At 34.6% G+C, this 8,277-nt stretch overlaps 1 pseudogene; it reads left to right on the top strand.

Moving 5' to 3' along the window:
* The first annotated feature begins 777 nt into the window (after window positions 1-777).
* On the top strand, window positions 778-4,583 carry LOC147510580 (polyadenylate-binding protein RBP47B'-like; annotated as a pseudogene).
* The last annotated feature ends 3,694 nt before the right edge of the window (window positions 4,584-8,277 follow it).

Here is an 8,277-nt window from a genome sequence, read left to right as displayed (position 1 = left end):
GCACATGAAAATTACCTTGATTGTGAGATTGTCGATTCGAGTACGAGATCGTGGATTCCAGTGTAAGAAGTAGTGATGAGTAGTGTAAGAACCCTAAGATCATGGATTCCACACTAAATAACCCTAAATTCAACAGACGAGCATTGAGATGAGAAATAGAGTAAGAAGCAAAATAAAACCCTAAGTTGGGGGTTTTAATCTAAGTTATTGGAGTGGGCCATGTTTAATTGGGGGAGAAAATAATTTGCTCCCGCAATTTTCTTGAAAGGGTAGTTTGGGCATTATGGAAAAAATGAACAGTGTTTTTAGAGTTCTGAGACAGATTGGGGGTCTAATTGTGATGATTGAAATTTTGGGGGTTAAACACAAAACTCGACATATCTTTGGGGGGATAACTCAAAAAGACTCATAAAAAAATTGCTTAACACCTTTAAATAGGACCAATCAGTCTTTTCATGTGGTAGTATATTAGAAAACCAAATCCACGCCATTTTCAATTGTACGCCTTACTATTAATGTCATTTAATTAGCAATAATTGGGTTATTTAATAAGAGGTTCAGAAAAGGAAAAGTCTAATCAGAGAATAGGAACCGATTCTTTTCCATTCTCTCCCACATCCTGGAACTAGAACAGAAGCCTAAAATCGATGCTTACCCCTTCTTTGTCTCACATAGAATCTCTTAGAAGTCCTCTCCCACCTAAAAAAAATAAAATGAAAGAGAGAAAAAGAAGGGCGACTAAAAGGCGGATATTTTAAGAGTACCCGATAAAGAAAAATGAAGCAACTGACTGCTCAACAAAGCTCGACGAAGAGGTTGCAAATTTTGTCCAAAATCCCCCGTAAGACCAAAGGAAAAAAAAAAGTAACCATCTATCACTGGTGATCCGAATGGATTAGAAGCATTGAGTTAAATCAGCAGCAGCATGCGCATTGAAAGGAATGCACTATTTTCTACTTTGTCAAGTTGCATATTCTCTTCCTTACATTTTATCAATCTTTGATTCACAGCAGCAGCAGCAGCAGCAATGGACGATGAGTGGAGGAGGAGCATAACAAATAGCAACATGGTCAGTACCACCAACAAGTAATTACAATCGTCATAACTACCAACCAACTACTCTTGAAGAAATAAGAACTCTTTGGATTGGTGATCTTCAATACTGGGTCGAAGAAAATTACCTCAATACTAGCTTTGCTCACACTAGAGAGGTAAAAAGAACTCAATGCCCATCTTCTTTTATTTCATCTTTTGTGTTTTAATTAATATTTAGTATGTTGGTAGGTGATGTCAATAAAATCATATCGTAACAAGATTACGCACATGCCCCGACGGGTTCTTGTTTTGTGGAGTTTGCTTCTCATGGGGTGGAACGAGTTTTGCAAACATATAATGATACACTAATGCACTCGGGGTGACCAACCATTTAGATTGAATTGGGCGTCTTTTGGGATTGGAGAAAGATGTCCTAATGTAGGACCCCGAGCATTCTATTTTTGTTGGGGATTTAGCATCGGACGTTACGGATTATTTATTACAAAAGACTTTTCGAGCTCAGCATCGGTCTGTTAGAGGTGCTAAGGTGGTGACTGATCCTAATACTGGTCGTTCTAAGGGTTATGGATTTGTTAAATTTTCTGATGAAATGGAAAGGAACCGTGCTATGAGTGAAATGAATGGGGTGTATTGCTCAAGCAGGTGCCAATCGTACTCTAAAGAAGGCTACCGGTTTCCAAAGAACCGTTATCTTGCACCGAAAGGTAAGAATCTTTTTCCTAAGAAAGAAACGCTACTAGTGCTATATTGGTGTTTATGTTGTATTGAACATTAGAGTTATTGGTGCTAAGTTCTGCTTGAAAATGGTCCTACATAGTTTGCGGATATGCATAGTACTTAAACCGTCCATCACGTACCAAAAAAAAAAGATAAGCATTGTGCACAATACCCCCCATTGCATTACGGTTTGTGCCTTAGAGATTGTTAGTGGATGGTTTATGGTTATGGACAGACTTACAAGTAAAATTTATTCTCTAATTTCTCAATTTGTTTGTGGCAAAGAAGATATCCAACACTGCTTTCAACAACACCGGTAGTCAGACCATTTCAGCTATAGACAATGATATTACCAACACAAAAGTAAGTCAAGGTAAATATATTCTGAATGAATTTCATTCCCATCTTTAAAAGTTAATGATTGTCTTATTTCTACTGTAGATATTCGTTGGTGGTCTGGACCCGAATGTCACAGAGGAGGAACTGAGGCAAATATTTACGCAGTTTGGTGATCTTGTCTATGCAAAAACAATACCAGGTAAAGGATGCGGCTTTGTACAGTTTGGAACTAGGTATATTTGAATCCCCCTTTTCATTGTATTACCCAGTTTTATTTTGCTTTAATTTATATTTTCTTATATTTGTTTATTGATTAATTTATGTAGTACCTTGTTTTGTTTCGTTTTAGACTTTAGCTATTGTCAATTGCTTGCTTGTGACTTCCAAATTCTAAACATTAGAAGCATGCTACTTTTAGCACATTATTCTTTTCTTTTTGCTATTAGCAATTTAAGGGTATAATATTGTATTTCTGCATTGGTGATCAGTCAGGATGGTCATTTACATTCATTGATATTCAATTTCTTTTATCTATTTGTTAGTATTTAAGGTTTTAAATCTATGTTTTTCTGTCTAGGCAATCTGCGGAAGTAGCAATACTGAGATTGAATGGAACTATGATTGGCCAAACAAACCGTCGCCTTTCATGGGGTAGAAGTATGACAAACTAAAACAGTAAATCTATGATATATGCTTGCTATTGAATAGGGAGGGCCTTGAATTAGATTTCTATTTGTGCATATATGGTGTGAGGATGAACTCTATAACATTTTATTCTTAGAAACCAGTGAATTTTGTTTACTATAACTATTTCCATACTTATGAACATTTTAAGGAGATTGAGGATTTGAACGATTTATTCCCTGGCGAGTTTCAAAGCAACAAGTGCATGATGTTTTATTGTCACATTCCTCACATATTAATCATGACTGGAACACAATTACCCCGACTTCCTTCAAAGTTCTTTTCTTGATTTTTAACTTGCCAAATACTGTTCTAAAATGTTGGAGTTCCATTTTTACATGGCCACTGACCGATGTTTTACTGTCCAAATTACATGATCAGCCGGGCGTCTGGGCTCAGCCATCAGATCCCCATCAATGGAATGGTGCTTATTATGGTTATGGGCAAGGCTATGATGCATATGGTTATGGGGCTGCTCTAGACCCTTCTTTATATTCATACGTGCATAATAATAGATATGGGCGGTATCCTCAACAGCAAGATATTGCAAACACTTAATTTGTCAAATAATCCTTATGTTCAACGCTTCTTTAGAGAGTTTTTTTGGCATGTGTTTGATTGGCCTAAAAATTTGATTATTAGTGTTACTTCTTATTTATAGGTTTATGAAACACTCGAGAATTGGTGTGCGTCTATGTATTATGGACACTCCATATTTTAAAAATAATCCATGTCAGATATGTATCCATGTGTTTGTGTTAAACATGACACACACGTATTGTATGTGATATACCTAATTTTTGGTTCTTCACCATATCGGACACTTTGTATCGGTGTCGGATGGGTATGTGTACCCGTGTCAATTTAAATTAGGTGTGTGATACTAGATTCAAACAAAGGAGGACTAAATGATGGAAGAAATTATCTATTGATATTTGGACTCTATATATTATTTTTTGCATCTGTACATTTTAATTTTCTTTAAGATGAGCCCTGTTTCATCCTTTTAAATTTAAATTATGTAAGTCATGAAGGTATAATATACATGAATATAATTCCATTGGTAACCTAACTATTCTCAAGACATTTTCAGGTGGAAGGCACACAAGAGATGGTAGCTATGGCAGGTGTTGTCCCATCTGTGGAGCAGAAAGAAGAACTATATGATCCGTTGGCTACACCTAACGCTGACAAGTAAGTTTTTTCCCCTTTTGTCAGCTTTCAATACTTTATTCAATCAGGTCTACTATTTACTTCATGGTTTGTGTCTAAATCTACACTCATTGTTAACTCCTTATATGCCATGTTAAATTATGCATATTTGGCCGTCCATGGAAGTGCTATGGTTGGGCGACCTTTGTGGTTGAAAACTTCAACACTCTATCAACAAGCTTAGCTTAGCCTCGACGATTACGGTGGTTTTCTTATTGGCATGGTTGCTAGGAAATCTTGATCTGGTTTCTCTATTAATTGAGAACTTCTTATTTTGATAGAATAAATGCTGCTTTATTACTTGGTTGTCCATGAAAATGCCATGGTGGGGCAACCTTTATTATAGAAAACACTCTCACTGTCTCACAAGTCACAACAACCTTAACCCGTGTGCAGTTTGTATTCTGGTTAAATCCTTCTGGTGGTCTTTCTTATTTTGAAGGCAACTTTGGTGTCTTTACAAGGAAATTCTTATCTGGTTTGTCTCAAATTATTGTGAACTTCTAATTTTGATAGGTCAAAATGCTGCTTACTTTGAGGTCCCTGGAAGTGCAATGGTGGGGCAACCATTATAGTTGAAAACCTTGACACCCTCACGACAAGCCTAGCCCGTCTGCTTTCTTTATAGGATTGTGTTTCCCTTTACCTGAACTTTTGCGAGTAAGATGAATATACATCTTTATGGAGTTCAAATTATACATCTTCAATGAAGCTTTATGTTTCTTACAATTTGAATAAATGGTGTTAGTTAACTTGCAAAATTCAGGTATACAATATTGAAGAGCAAGACGCTTACCTATATCCTTCTTTAAATATTAAGTTCATTCCCTCAACAAGAAAATTTAGCAACTATAAACACAATTACGAACAGTACATCAATTTCCTCCCTCTCCCCCCCTTAAGCAAATTATGTTTACACTCTTTCTTAAGTTTTGTTTGACATCACGTGCATAGCACGTGCATCTTGCTAGTATATATAAAGATAACTTCCATGTACATACATAACGAGAACGAACAAAAATCAGATACCGTGGGCTTAAGCCAAGATAAAGTTCGGAAAGGTTTAACATATAGGCCCAAAGCTTTCGGGTACATCAAAGTTGGGCTTAAGTCTGGGTAGATCTTGTTAAGAAGTCCATGTAATCTTGTTAACTTGCTTCAGGACCTTCGCGGTTCGCACAAGTTTTTCCTAGCTTGTGGCGTGGAGCAGCTCACTAATTAGTGCCAACCAAGGCCATATATTTTGATGTGGGCCCATATATCGACCCTTTTAAAACCGATATATATATATATATATATATATATATATATATATATATATATATATATATATATATATATATATATATATATATATATATATATATATATATATATATATATATATCGGTTTTATATATCGGGCCGGCTACGTCGACATACTATTCTAACATACTATCTTGACATACCATCTAAACTGTAGATTTAGATTGAATCTATCGGTCCAATCTCAGTTTGTTTTAAAAAGAAACATAAAAAGGGTAACAATGTCATTTGAGCTTTTAAACAAAAAAGTGAACTTTCTTCTTCACTAAACGTGTTCCCTTTCTCCCAAATTAACTATGCTCCCACCTCTGTCTCTATCCACAAAAACTGAACCCCTCTTGAAAAATCTCCTTTTCTCCATGGAATCAACTAGGTTGAATAACTAAAAGGTAAAATGGACTAACTAAAGAAACTACCTTTTAAGATCCTGGGGCTTTTTATAGAAGGATAGAGTTGGATTCTTTGTACCTTTAGGACTCTTTTATCTCTTCTCTGACTCCACAACACATTTTATTTAATAGGGAATTCAGTTCAATTGTTAGGAAACGAGAAGATTGTACCTAAAGAGTCCGAAGCACTCAAAGCTATAAAGCTTATTGGTTAATCTTTACTTACTAAGGCGTGTTGGAATTGAATTTCGGTCTCGCAAATACTAGTGCTTTAGATGGGGAAAAGTTTTGTTCTCTGTTTTCTCGAGTTCATGATTCCTCTTTAATAGTAAGGGAAATTGCGAGCACTAAATTAGTTCATAATTGTAGCCGTGTGAGGTTGTCGTATGGGTGTTTGTTACTTTCGAGCTCCGTGAGGAGTATAAGTTTAAGCTTTACTCTTTAATAACTTTTCCATCGAGCCATTTTCCTCGAGCAAATAATAACCTATGTTCATGGTATGAATGTATGGTTTAGCTATTTGCCTTTTTCTGATCCAAAGATGAGTTTGTGGTTCTCGTTTATTAAGAATAACTTCATCGCATGGGATCAAATGCTGATGAACACTTGATTTTACATCAGTTGGAAAAGGAGGCTCTTGTTAAAGGTGTACCTCTTGGACACGCCGTGACATAGATATCCCTCCCCCGCCCAAAAGGAAACCAAACAATCAATATCCTTGAAAAACAAGGTACAATCAATTCTAACTCTTTATCCGACGGAGCAATGGATGGAAGTCTTATAAAGTCGCCTTCTTCTTCACACTTCGCTCGAATGGTTGTTGCTACTATCCTTTGGTGTAGCCGGGAAATGGTAAATAATATGGGTGTAGGTGTAATTCAGTTTTTGAGATATAGTTTTAGGTGTGTGACTCAAAATCACAACGTTTCTCATTTGAATAAAAACAAGCATCAATGGTGATACCATGCCAGTTTGCCCCTCCTCGTTTTTTAAATGGAATTCTTGTTTCTCAAACTAAGTTATCCGTATATATCCGAAATGTTAAATTTTGTTTGATCTGACGGTTTAGATGGTATGTCAAGATAGTATGTTAGAATAGTATGTCGACGTAGCCGGCCCGTTTATATATATATATCGGTTTTAAAAGGGTCGATATATGGGCCCACATCAAAATATATATATATATATATATATATATATATATATATATATATATATATATATATATATATATATATATATAGGGGGTAGGTTCGTTTATAACACTTTTTTACAACGCTTTATATAATACCCCCATATATACCCTTCAAGATGTTTTTAAACACTTTTATACTAATTTTTGTAGATAAGATGTTTTAAGGGCTCACTATGGATATAAATCTCCACAAAAAATTGGGTCATTTGAACATTTCTAAGTTTGCCAAAAAAAAGTTACAAAATCGATATTTCTAAACCGTTGATAAAAATTCATAGGTTGAGAACAAATTTTCTCATGGTTAGGAGTTTTCAAATGAGCTGAATTTTTGTGGAGATGATCTCCATGGTGTGGAGATCATATCTACAAGGAATCAATGCTTAATTCATATTTTCAAAAGGTGTTGTATAAAACGTTGTATAAAAAGTGTTGTAAACGGAACCTACCCCATATACCCATATATATATATATATATATATCGGTGGATATATATTTTTTTGTTGATTTATCAAAAATTTGTTTTGTATGCTGATATATTAGAAAATATCATAAATATATTAATAAAAATCAATTGATATAATATATCAAAAAATTGGGTATATATCGGATATAAAATGTGTCAATATATCTATTTAATATATAGCAACTAGAATATGCTCATACTTACGGCATATATATATATATATATATATATATATATATATATATATATATATATATATATATATATATATATATATATATATATATATCGGTGGATATATATCTTTTTGTTGATTTATCAAAAATTTGTTTTGTATGCCGATATATTAGAAAATATCATAAATATATTAATAAAAATCAATTGATATAATATATCAAAAATATATATATATATATATATCTCGGTGGATATATATCTTTTTGTTGATTTATCAAAAATTTGTTTTGTATGCCGATATATTAGAAAATATCATAAATATATTAATAAAAATCAATTGATATAATATATCAAAAAATTGGGTATATATCGGATATAAAATGTGTCAATATATCTATTTAATATATAGCAACTAGAATATGCCCATGCTTACGGCCTACGAGACCTCAACGCACCTGCAGCGCTACCCCAAAAACTTGTTGCGCCTTCGGTGCAAGGCTTACGCGCGCATTTGGTGCGAAACAACTCATCGCGCCGACAGGCCAACCGCACCTTGGCGAAAGAACTCGGCGCAAGGCGTACACGTGACTACGGTGCCAAACAATATACTTATGGGCTTGCGGTTATAGGTAATTATTAGAAGGCAAGTGGCTTAGTATTCTCAATTCTCAAACATCTTGGACCAACAGGCGGAACATAAAGTGGAAACCTAAGTTAATTTTCTGCTATTCCAAAATCCA

This window comes from Coptis chinensis, chromosome 3 (genome assembly GCF_015680905.1).
Source record: "Coptis chinensis isolate HL-2020 chromosome 3, ASM1568090v1, whole genome shotgun sequence".
Taxonomy (NCBI): Eukaryota; Viridiplantae; Streptophyta; class Magnoliopsida; order Ranunculales; family Ranunculaceae; genus Coptis; species Coptis chinensis.
Note: the sequence above shows the minus strand (reverse complement) of the source record. Positions and strands in the feature narration are given on the sequence as shown.